Source organism: Trichosurus vulpecula, chromosome 4, assembly GCF_011100635.1.
Source record: "Trichosurus vulpecula isolate mTriVul1 chromosome 4, mTriVul1.pri, whole genome shotgun sequence".
In the NCBI taxonomy this organism is placed as follows: Eukaryota; Metazoa; Chordata; class Mammalia; order Diprotodontia; family Phalangeridae; genus Trichosurus; species Trichosurus vulpecula.
Window position 1 is genome coordinate 244,565,382 of NC_050576.1, and position 10,714 is coordinate 244,576,095.

Genomic DNA, 10,714 nt, shown 5'->3' on the forward strand with positions numbered 1-10,714 from the left:
CATTTGATTTGCCATGGGGCCAGTTTGAAAGTCTGCACCCATCAGGAAAATGATGGCTCCAGTTGAATACTCCAGTGGCTCTGGGATGTATGTCATAGATGATGCTTAATTTCCCTCCAGTAAAACATTTACAAAATTGTTTGTGCAGACTAGATAGTTTTCCTGTTGGCCAGTATATATATTTGGCAATGTTGCCGTTATAATTAGGACATAGACCATACAATTATTGCTGGAAAGTCTGGACTCAGCTTTCTCCTAACCCCACCCTCTCAAAAAAACTGAATTAAATATTGTTTAGTCAACAATAAGGTAGTTAATTTTATCATATTTTATCATTTTATAAATTTTTTTCAGTTATCAAGAATTAATTTTTATCCCCAATCATCCTCCTACCACTGAAAAAAGAAATATAAAATGTATGAACTTTTATGCTAGACATGAGTAGGTAATGGAATAGAGTCAAGTTAAATCATTAAGCATTCATTAAGGGCCTACTATGTGCCAGTCACTGTACCAAGTGCTGGGGATACAAAGAAAGACAAGGGTAGTCCCAAGGAACTCATCTGAATGGGGAGAGAGAACATGCAAGCAACTAAGAGCAAACAAGATACATACAGGCTAGATTGGGGCAATAACAGGGAGGAAGGTATTAGCATTAAGGGGAATGGGGAAAGACTTCATATAAAAGGAAGGATTTTAACTGATACTTGCAGGAAGCCAGGGGAGGCAGGAGGTGGAGAGGAGGAAGGAGACAATTCCTGGTATGGGGAACAGCCATTGAAAATGCCTAGAGTCAAGTGAAGGAGCGTCATGTTTGAAGAATGACAGCAAGGAGTCTAGAGTCACTGGAGGAAAGTATGAGAAAACTGGAGAAGCGGGAAGAGACCAGGTTACAAAATGCTTGAAGAGCCCGATAGGATTTTCTTTGATTTTTGAGGGAAAAAGGAACCATTGGAGTTTATTGAATAGGGGAAGAAGACTCAAAGTCAGGAGAGCAAATGGGAATTGATTCATGAGGTGGGGGAATCCCAGTAAAGACCATGCAATACCCAAATTGTTTTCAGGTAACTTTATTCCTACTGGCCAGTTACACTTTTAATAATTGTCTGTGTTATTGAGGCATTGTGAGAAGTGTTAGAATCCCAAAGATAAATTAGAGGGTAGAGGCCCCTACTCTCAAGAGACTGCCAGGAAATCTAGTGGCAATGGTAAATGAGTTTCAAAACAATCTCTAGGCTGTTTGAGAAATGGCCATTCTCCATATCCAACTAACAGCTTGAGTTTGAATTCATCCTGAGTGACTCTCTACAGTTGATGTCCCTTCTTTTTTTCCTCCTAGCTGGCAGTCATGGTTTTCTCTGTATCATCTATATTATCTAAATCGTTCCCTCTATCTGTATCTATATCTCTGTCATCTATCTATATCTATGCCTATATATATTTATACATATATATGTATATATATACACATATATATACAATACACATAGATGTATGTATGTATAGTTATTCTATAAACTCTGGGGCTGGGATGGGAGATAGCAATGGTGATGAGAGCAGAAACAGATGCCTGGCCCCAAATGTTTCAATGTGGATAGCCCAAATCTGGTTACACTTTCATCCATGAAATGGGGAAACCAAAGTTTGTGTATCTGAATGCTAGAGCTACAGAGTATATTATCAAAGAGATTAAGAGCAGAAGAATGTAGCAGGAAGAATACTGGATGGGGTGGCCAGGAGAATTGGGGACAAGTCCCTGCATTACTATTAATTTGCTAGGTGACCTTGGACAAGTCAGTCTCTAACTGGCCCTCAGTTTCCCTGTCTGTAAAATGAAGGAGCTGGACTGGATGAACCCTCTAGTTCTTTTCCAATGCTTATGTTCATTCTGTGCCTCTGAATCACTGCTTCTCTGGTTTTGAGATAACTCTGGCCTTGCCCCTTTCATCATGGTAGTTATGGGAAGGCAGGATGGCCTTGGGATGTACACCGAGTTTTTTCTTTTTTTCTCTGGCTTCCTATGAGTAAACTGTGGGCTGGGGATCATTGGTTTGAAAATGGTCCAATGTAGCTCATGGTTTTCTGGAAAATGTAGAGGAGGCTGATTGAACAAAACGTCTCAAATTAATCTTTTACTGGAGGTATGCTAGTGTTAGAGAAAGAAGATTGTGTACTTTCCAGGCACAATCTCTACATTTGTGCTGAAATTAGTGGGTGGGAGGATGGGAACACAAAAGAACAGAGTTTGGTTTTATCTCACACTGTATTTTTTTTTTAAATCTGGGTTGCATATTGTCTTTCTATACAATGTACGCAATGTGGACCGTAACTCCTTAAATGTTTGGCAGGACATTCGTGCCCATTACCTCACATGCTGGGTAGTACAGCAGGGCTGCTGCATGGCCGTCAGGAGAGGCAGAATCACTGCTACCATTGATTCTCGAGATGGGGCCCCCACAAAGGACTATGGAACACCCAGATGTGCAGCTCTATAGAGACTGAATGGGGATTGTGGATTGTATGCTTCTCCATGCTGTGGATGGCCTGAATAGCATCTCTTGAGGAATCTATGTTTTTCAATATCATACAGAATGTCAGTTTCAGAGAGCGGGCTTTGTGTACCAAGCATTGGAGGAGGGGAGGCTTGTGGAGGGAAGGACCAGTCTATTCTCCATACTCAGAGCCATAACTAGGAATTTTTGCACCCAGGTTAAATATCTCAAACATCACTAGAGCAAGTGGGTGGGGGAATGGGGGTGGGACATTGCCTGATTAGAGGGAGATGGAGCAAGGGCTACAACCTCAATCAAAGTCCCTGCTGGGCAGGCTGCATACGAAGGGGTAAGGATTGGGCAGGAGAGGAATTCATTCTAGACTGATCTCTGGGAGCTTCCAATTTTTAAACTAAATATTCTTGTGAACAAAGTGCTAAGTCCTATTATTTCTACACTGCTAAAGGACCCTCTTAACTGTGTGCCTTGGGTCAAATTCCTGATTGCCCAGTCTTGGTTACTACTCTGACCCCATGTTGAAATGAAAAACGTGGAAATGTAAAATCTTCAGAGTGTTGTAAAACTCTTCAAAACAGTTTTTTCAGGCACCCTAGATCTAGAGCTGGAAGAGGTGTTGGAGGTCTCTGAGTCCAGCCACCGCATTTTATTGATGAGAAAAAAGGAGGGCCCATAGGTCACAGGGTTGGGATTTGAACTCAGGTCCCATGATTTCAAGCCCAACTTTCTTTCTACTGTATCCCTATTCTTTGGCCTCTGAAGGTTGAATGTAAGGATGTAAGGAAACAGACAGGTAGAATGAAGAAAACTGTCAGGAAGAGAGGAGTTATTAGTGGTGATGGCAGAGATAGAGATAAGTGTCCAGGTCAGATGGCTTTATGCACCTTTCTCAAATTGTGACACCCCAAGAGGAAAATGGGAGAAGAATCAATTAGTGACTGTGAGAACATTTCTACCAGATTTTAAGCTTTTTGGTGCAGGGACTGACTCTTCTCTTTATCTTACCCGGATATGCATAGTAGGTGTTGAATTTGTTTGTTGAGGAAATGAATGGCACCTTTTAACTTTTATTTTAAAGAGAGAGTTTTATCCTGTAAGCCCTGGCCTCTTCAGGTGTAGCTCATGTTCACCCACAGCAGAACAGGTCATGCACATAGGCAGAGTATCTGCTTGTCTATTCGATGTGATTTTATTAGTGTTGGGAAGGCTCCCTCTCACCTCCCCCACATCTCCTGCACTCAGCTCACTGACACTATTATAAATATTTTTCTATGGCTTAAGGCTTTGTCTCCTGAGGATGCAAATATTCCTCAGAAAAGGATCAGAGAGAGTAGCAGAATATTAAGTCTGATCAGGTATTTTCACCTTACTGTGAGTTTATTTGTTCCTTTTCTGTTTTGAAAGTGAGGAAGGATGAGAAAGCATGTGTGTGTGTGCGTGTGTGCGTGCGTGCGTGTGTGTGTGTGTATGTGTGTGTGTGTGTGTGTATTTTGTGTCTGAGGACAGAGCAGAGGTGTTACTTCTAAGAAAATTTTGAGAAAAGGATTGTAAAACATTGAAACACACACACTTTACTTGCTTCTCAATGTTGCATAAGGTAGAAGCTAGCCCACAGTACTGGAAGAGGTGATCCTTGGCAATATTGAGGGGTTAAGCCTTTTATTAGTCATTCTTACCTTATTGTGAAAGAGTTTATGAACTCAGTTCCTGCCTCAGGGGATCTTCTGTGTGAGAGGTTCTCTGTCTCTAGGGTCCCTCTTTTCCTAAGTCAGATCTTTGAAGAGTTACTTATCTCAGCCCTCAGTCCTCTCACCAAATCTTTGACAATACAGGTCTCTGAGATGCATTGCCCTATAGAATGTTACAGAAAGAAAGTCTACTGAGGTTACTCTAAGAGAGTGAAGACATTAATCTGGCTATGATGGGCGTATGGTATGTGTGGATCTTAGCGATGCTTTATGACTATGTTAAAGATGAAAAGAAAATTTACCCAGAGTAGTCTTGGCAGCCTCATCTTGAGTCAGTAAATTTTCAGACAATGAGGGGACATTTCTATGGGTGTTAGCAAAAGTGATTATGAGTCAAGCTGCTACCATGGCACAGGGCAAGGAGTGAGTAGCTCTTAGTGATTGTTATGGAGCCTAACTACGGAGATGGAATCAGTAGGACTTCTCCATGCCCTGAAAGTATTTTCCCAATTGGACAACAACCATCAAACATTTATTAAACACCTACTGTGTGCTAGGCACTGGGCATAGAAAGACAAAAATGACAACAGCCTGTGCTGTCAATGAATTTACATACCACCAGGATGAAACAGTCGAAGGAGCCAGCATGAGGATGGGGATCATTTGAAAGAAGTGGGGATGTTTAGGCTGCAGAAGAAAAAAATTAGCGGAACTTTGGAAGCTATGTTCAACCATTTAGCAGGCTGTCATATTGATGGGAATAGACTCACTCTGCTTGGTCCAAGAGGGCGGATTTTGAAGTGATGGGTGGAAAATGCAGAGAAGTGAATTTAGGTTTGAAGTCAGGAAAAATGTGCTAACAATTAGAGCGGTTCAAGAATAAAATGGATTGCCTTAAGAGGGAGCTGGGTTTCCCTTCACCCGAGGCTTCTTTTTCTTATTAAATTTTTTTCTTTTTAGTAAATATTTTATTGATGGTTCTTTTGTTTTTATGTCACTGTGACTTTCCACTCTCTACCACCAATAGAACCCTTTTTCAAGACAAATGACATTCAGGTGAAACAAATCAACACAATGACCAGGTGTGGCAATTTCTTCACTCTATGCCCATGGTCCACCCCCTGTCTGTGAAGAAGAGAGAGTTGTGCTTCACTCTCAGGCCTCCAAAATCCTGATTGGTCACTGCATTCATCAGGGTTCCAAAGCTTTTCAGGATTTTCCTTTACATCATTGTGATCAGCATCTCTTGAGGTCTTTAAGCAAAGACTGGATCACTCTATGTAGAGATGCTATGGAGAGGGTTCTTTTTCAGTGCTGGGATTGGTCCTAGAGGTCCCTTCCAGCTCTGTGATTCTGTTGTTCACTGAATGTGCTTATTGAATTCAACCTTGTATTAGGTGGCTTATTTCCTTCTATATTATATTATAAACTCTTTGAGGTCAGACACTATGGGTGTTTATTTCTTATGTCCAGCAGCATATCTTGCCAATATGAGTCTGGTCCATCAGTGTATGGAACTTCCCCATGAGAAAACTCCCTCTCCCAATGTAGTTCTACAATTGATGGTCTTAGAGAGTGGCCTTGGGGCACTGAGAGGTAGTGACGTGCTCAAGGTCAGAGAGTCAGTGCCTCAAAGATGGAATGTGAACCAGGTCTCCTTGACTCAGGCCAGGTCAGTCATTATACTTCACTGCATCCCGGCCCATCTCCAGTCATCTTGACTTTTGTCCTGCTGCTGGACTTCAATAACTCTGAAGGAGGTGAGGCTGATGCCTTTGTGCAGCTCTGCCTCCCTGAAATCTAATTCAGGTGCGAGTTAAGACATCACCTGTGATGTCATTTGTCCTCTTTGAAAACAAAGGATGAACAGGCAAGCAAGCAACCAACTAACCAACACCACACTGTTATCTCATTTTGCATACAGTTAGTGCTTAATAAGTGATATTGAGTCAATAAGTTGGTGGGCATTGAAACCTACCTAGTTTTCTTGGATTACAGATCATGCTTTCATGAATGAGTGTGTCATTGAGTGTGATCCTAAAACAAATGTGGAAACTGGGAGGAAAAGTCTTGTCTGATTTCTGCTTACACTCCCTGATGAGTGTGTAAGGTAGATTGAGTTTCTGCTTTCCATAAAGCTTCAGGACATTCTGGCTTTGGAATTGGGCTGAAGTCTTCAATCTCTTATCTGTCTAAACTCCTTGAAAACAAGCCTCTCCAAATGTCAGTTCTCAGCTTCTATTATAATGGGGTAACATGTAAATATAGATAAACCAGCTGGAACTGTCATATACAGAAAATTCATGGATAAATAATCTAAGCTAGCAAAGTAACGTCATAACCTGGGCCAATCAGCCTGAAAAGAAGAGAATCTCTAAATGGGAAAGGACCTCAAATCCTAGGGGATTTGTTCAGTGAAACTTAGATTCAGTCAAAGGGCAGCACTTGAGGACCTAGAGGGCCACATGTGGCCTTGTGGTCATAGGTTCCCCACTCCTGAATTAGACAGTCTTCAAAATCTCTTGCAGCTGTGGCCTTCATGGGATCAGAGCTGGAAGGAACCTTATGGGTCATCTCATTCAATGTCCTCATTTGACAGATAAGAGTGAGGCCAAAAGAGTAAGGGGAATCACCTGAGGATTCTCTGGGATATAACTTTAATTCCTATGGGTGGATTGTCTGAGAATGTAGTTAATCATATTTATGAACCTAGCTACACTTTCAACCTGATCACCTCTTAGAGGTAATAATGATAGCATTATTATAGCACTGTAAGGTTTGCGAATTGCTATATCTATATCATGTCATTGGATTCTCACAATGACTTTGGGAGATAGTTGCTACTATTATGCTCATTTTACAAATGAGGAAACTGAGGCACAGAATGACTTGATGAGGGTCACCCAGACATTAAATGTCTGAGGTTGGATTTGAACTCAGGTCTCACTCCAGATCCAGAGCTCTATACCCTGTGCTACCTAGCTGCCTCTAGATAATGAGGTATTTAGATTTACTACCCGCTGTGAGAATAGCCTTTCTCAAATTGCCTTCTTTAAATTTGTTGCTTTGCTTGATCGATATGACACTTGTCAGTCTAACCATCCATTGATTCTTAGTCTCCTCCTTAATCCTAACAGTAGAGTGCAGTGGAGAGAGACTTGGATTTGGAGTCAGAAGACCTACCTCTGTTACTTACCTTGAGCAAATCAGCTTTCCTCTCTTAGCCTTGGTTCATTCACCTGTAAAGTGAGGGGATTAAGATGGATAGCTTCAATGTTCACTGCTATCCTATGACCTTTGTTGTGTCCCCCTCCCCACGTTAAATCTGGGATCCTAGCCTCCAATTGTATTGCTCCCCTCTTTCTCCTCCATCCACCTCCTGGTTACAAATTGGTCAAGAGAAGCCAGGATACCGAGAACACCAAAGGGTTCTTTACACTTCCTCGGTGTTATCATGCTTTGACTTGGAAATGGGTTTCATGGGCTCAGGAAAATCCCGCTGCCAAGCAATGGCCTTCCTCCCTTCCCTGGGAAGAACATCACCACGAGGGAGGGAATCCAATCACTGCCTATTGAGAGCTTTCCAGCTGTGTTACTCCATTTGGGCAGTCCTATCAATGAGTGTTGTTTCCTTTTTGGATTTCACTTCTAAAATGCTTTTCTGTCACCATATGTGATGTCAATTAGAGCCTTCAGTCATTTTCACCCCTCATTCCCAGAAGAGTTACTGGCACAGCACTTATCTGGTTGGATTAATTGATATCAATGACTCCCCTTTCCTGGAGAAGAACTTGGCAAGAGTCCCAAATCTCTCTTTTTTCTGATGCACCATGGGCACCAGGCTTGCACATGATTATATGAAACTTGGGCATGCTGTCATCTTTCTGGACCTCCCAGCTGACAGGGGCTTTTTGTAGCTTCATATCTAGATTGGGGTGAGGTCAGCAGAAGGCCAGTGGGAAAAAGCTGTCCTGGGACGGAGCAGGGAGTATGTGTGGGGTGGGAGCCTCTGGCACCAAAATTGCTCACTCGCACTTGGAAGTGGGTTATAGAAATGATGTCAGCTGAATGTGTGGAATGAGAGGACATTGGGGGAGGCAGTGAAGGTGGTTTCCTGGATCTCCAGTGATGCGTTTAACCCCTCCAATGCTCTCTGAAGCACCACTCTGGGTAAGAGAGGTCCCTAAACAGCATGTATTTCTTTAGTCTGCCTGTTCTTTAGCCACCTTGAGAGTAAAAGAAATGGCATTACCAGTCTTGGTCCTGGTTTGCTAGCCCTTGTTCTTAGGCTTGGGACCAGGGGCAAGTTGCCCTAAAAAATCCCTGCTACTATGACTTGTATGACCTTGGGAGAGTCAATGAACCTCTCCAGGCTTCTGTTTACACCTCTGGAAAATAAAAGTTGAGATTAAGTGAAGTCTAAGATCTATTGCAGATCTAACTCTTAGGATCTCATTTGTGATTTGGATAGGACGATGGTGCTGGTAACCACACAGGATCATTGATTTAGAGAGGGAGGAGAACTTTAAAGTCATCTATCAGAGGGTCTTAACTTGGGTTCCATGAATCTGATTTTAAAAATATTTTGATAACTTATTTCAATATAAGTGATTTTCTTTGCAATCCTATGTATTTGATTTTTATCAATTTAAAAACATTATTCTGAGAAAGGGTCCATAGGTTTTACCAGACTGCCAAAGAAATCTCAGACATACAAAAAGGTTAAGTACCCTGGATAGTTCAACTTGTCTACAGGTTCACTTGAAAATTTTCAGATGTTTTTAGCTCAGGCCAGATCTGAACATATTCTAGAAGAAACACACAGCCCACAGGTTGCAGGAGTTCTGATCACCTATAGCCCTTTCCATTTTGCACATGTAGAAACTGAGTCCCATCAATTCTCTCTCCACAGGTGGATAACCTGATGGCCTCAGAATTCAAGTTGAAGCAAATTTTCCTTCCTTCTTTCCTTCCTTCCTTCCTTCCTTCCTTCCTTCCTTCCTTCCTTCCTTCCTTCCTTCCTTCCTTCCTTCCTTCCTTCCTTCCTTCCTTCCTTCCTTCCTTTCCTGACATGTTTAATGAGGGAATTTGTTTCATATGACTATACAAGTTTATAATAGGTTTTCTTTTTCTTGCCTTCTCAATAGGTGAGGGAGGGAGAGAAGGAAGGGAGAGAATTTGGAACTGAAAATAAAACAAAAATTGAATTAAAAATAAATTAAAAAAGAAAAAAAAACTAAGCCTGAGTTCTAGCAGGGCTTAGTGATATACCTACGATCACTCATAGATCACTAGTAACAGAATTGGAACTAGAACCTGCATATTCTAAATCCTAGGCCAGATGAGATCCACTAATCTAAGCTGCCTCCCATTCCTTATCTTCATTTTTTTTTGTTACCTTAAATTGAGTGTCCAAAGAAAATGCATTTTGATGCTAAAGAGTACGATTAATCCCGGACAGGGAGGTAATCTCTTTTATTACTAGTTAGCTTCCTTCTGTGATTATCTCCGATTAATCCTGTAAACAGCTTGTTCAAACATAAATGTCTGTCCATTGTCTCCTCCATTAGAAGGTGAGCTTCTCCAGGTCAGGGATAGCACAGTCCCTGGCTCATAGGAAACACTTAATAAATGCTTGCTGGCTGATGGTGGGTAGGAGGTGTGATTAGTGAATTAAAATAGGATGGTTCAGGAAGGCCTCTTTCCAACATGATATGAAATCTTTTGGGTTTTTATTAAAAGGGAATGATGAGAAGGAACTGGAAGAGTTATGTGCTCTCTTGTTCTGGTTTTAATACTTTGGACCTGGGTTTTAATTCTGGCTTTGTTACTTATTCCTTGTGTGACTTGAAGCAAGTCAATTAACTTTGAATCTGCCTTGATTACCTCGTCTATACAATGGAGTTGGACTAGATGGCCTCTAACATCCTATTCAACTCAAAATCTTTTGTCTCATAGAATCCTACAGTACTGGTCATTTTACTGCTGTGGGCATTTCCACTCAAGCAAAATAGACTCCACTATTACTCAGTTGGAGAACTTTGAGAGTTGCTGTGGTCAAAATGTTCACCCCCCTGTGGCCAACCTGGTGATGAGGCACTCCAAACTTAGCTGGGCTGGGCTTCACTTCAGAGGGAGATTTTATAGTGGAGAACTCCTATAAATAAGAAAAATGACATCTATCCCCATGAAAGGAGGGGGACTCTCTAGCACACCTCAAATCACAGGATGATAGAACTAGAAGTAGGAGGGGTCTGAGAGACCATATAGTCCAACCTCTTCATTTGACAGATGAGGAAACTGAGGCTAACTGACTTGCTGAGAGCCACACAGATAGTAAGTGTTAGAGGAAGGATTCAAACCTAAGATCTTTGGACTCCAGAGATGGTGCTCTTTCCTAGGTGAGCATGTGGCTGTTTTTTTTTTTCCAATTTAACATTTTAAAAGTCGATCTGCTGGATTTTTTTTTATATTTTATTGTGTAAACTAAAACCATTTTCCACAACAAAGCAATTA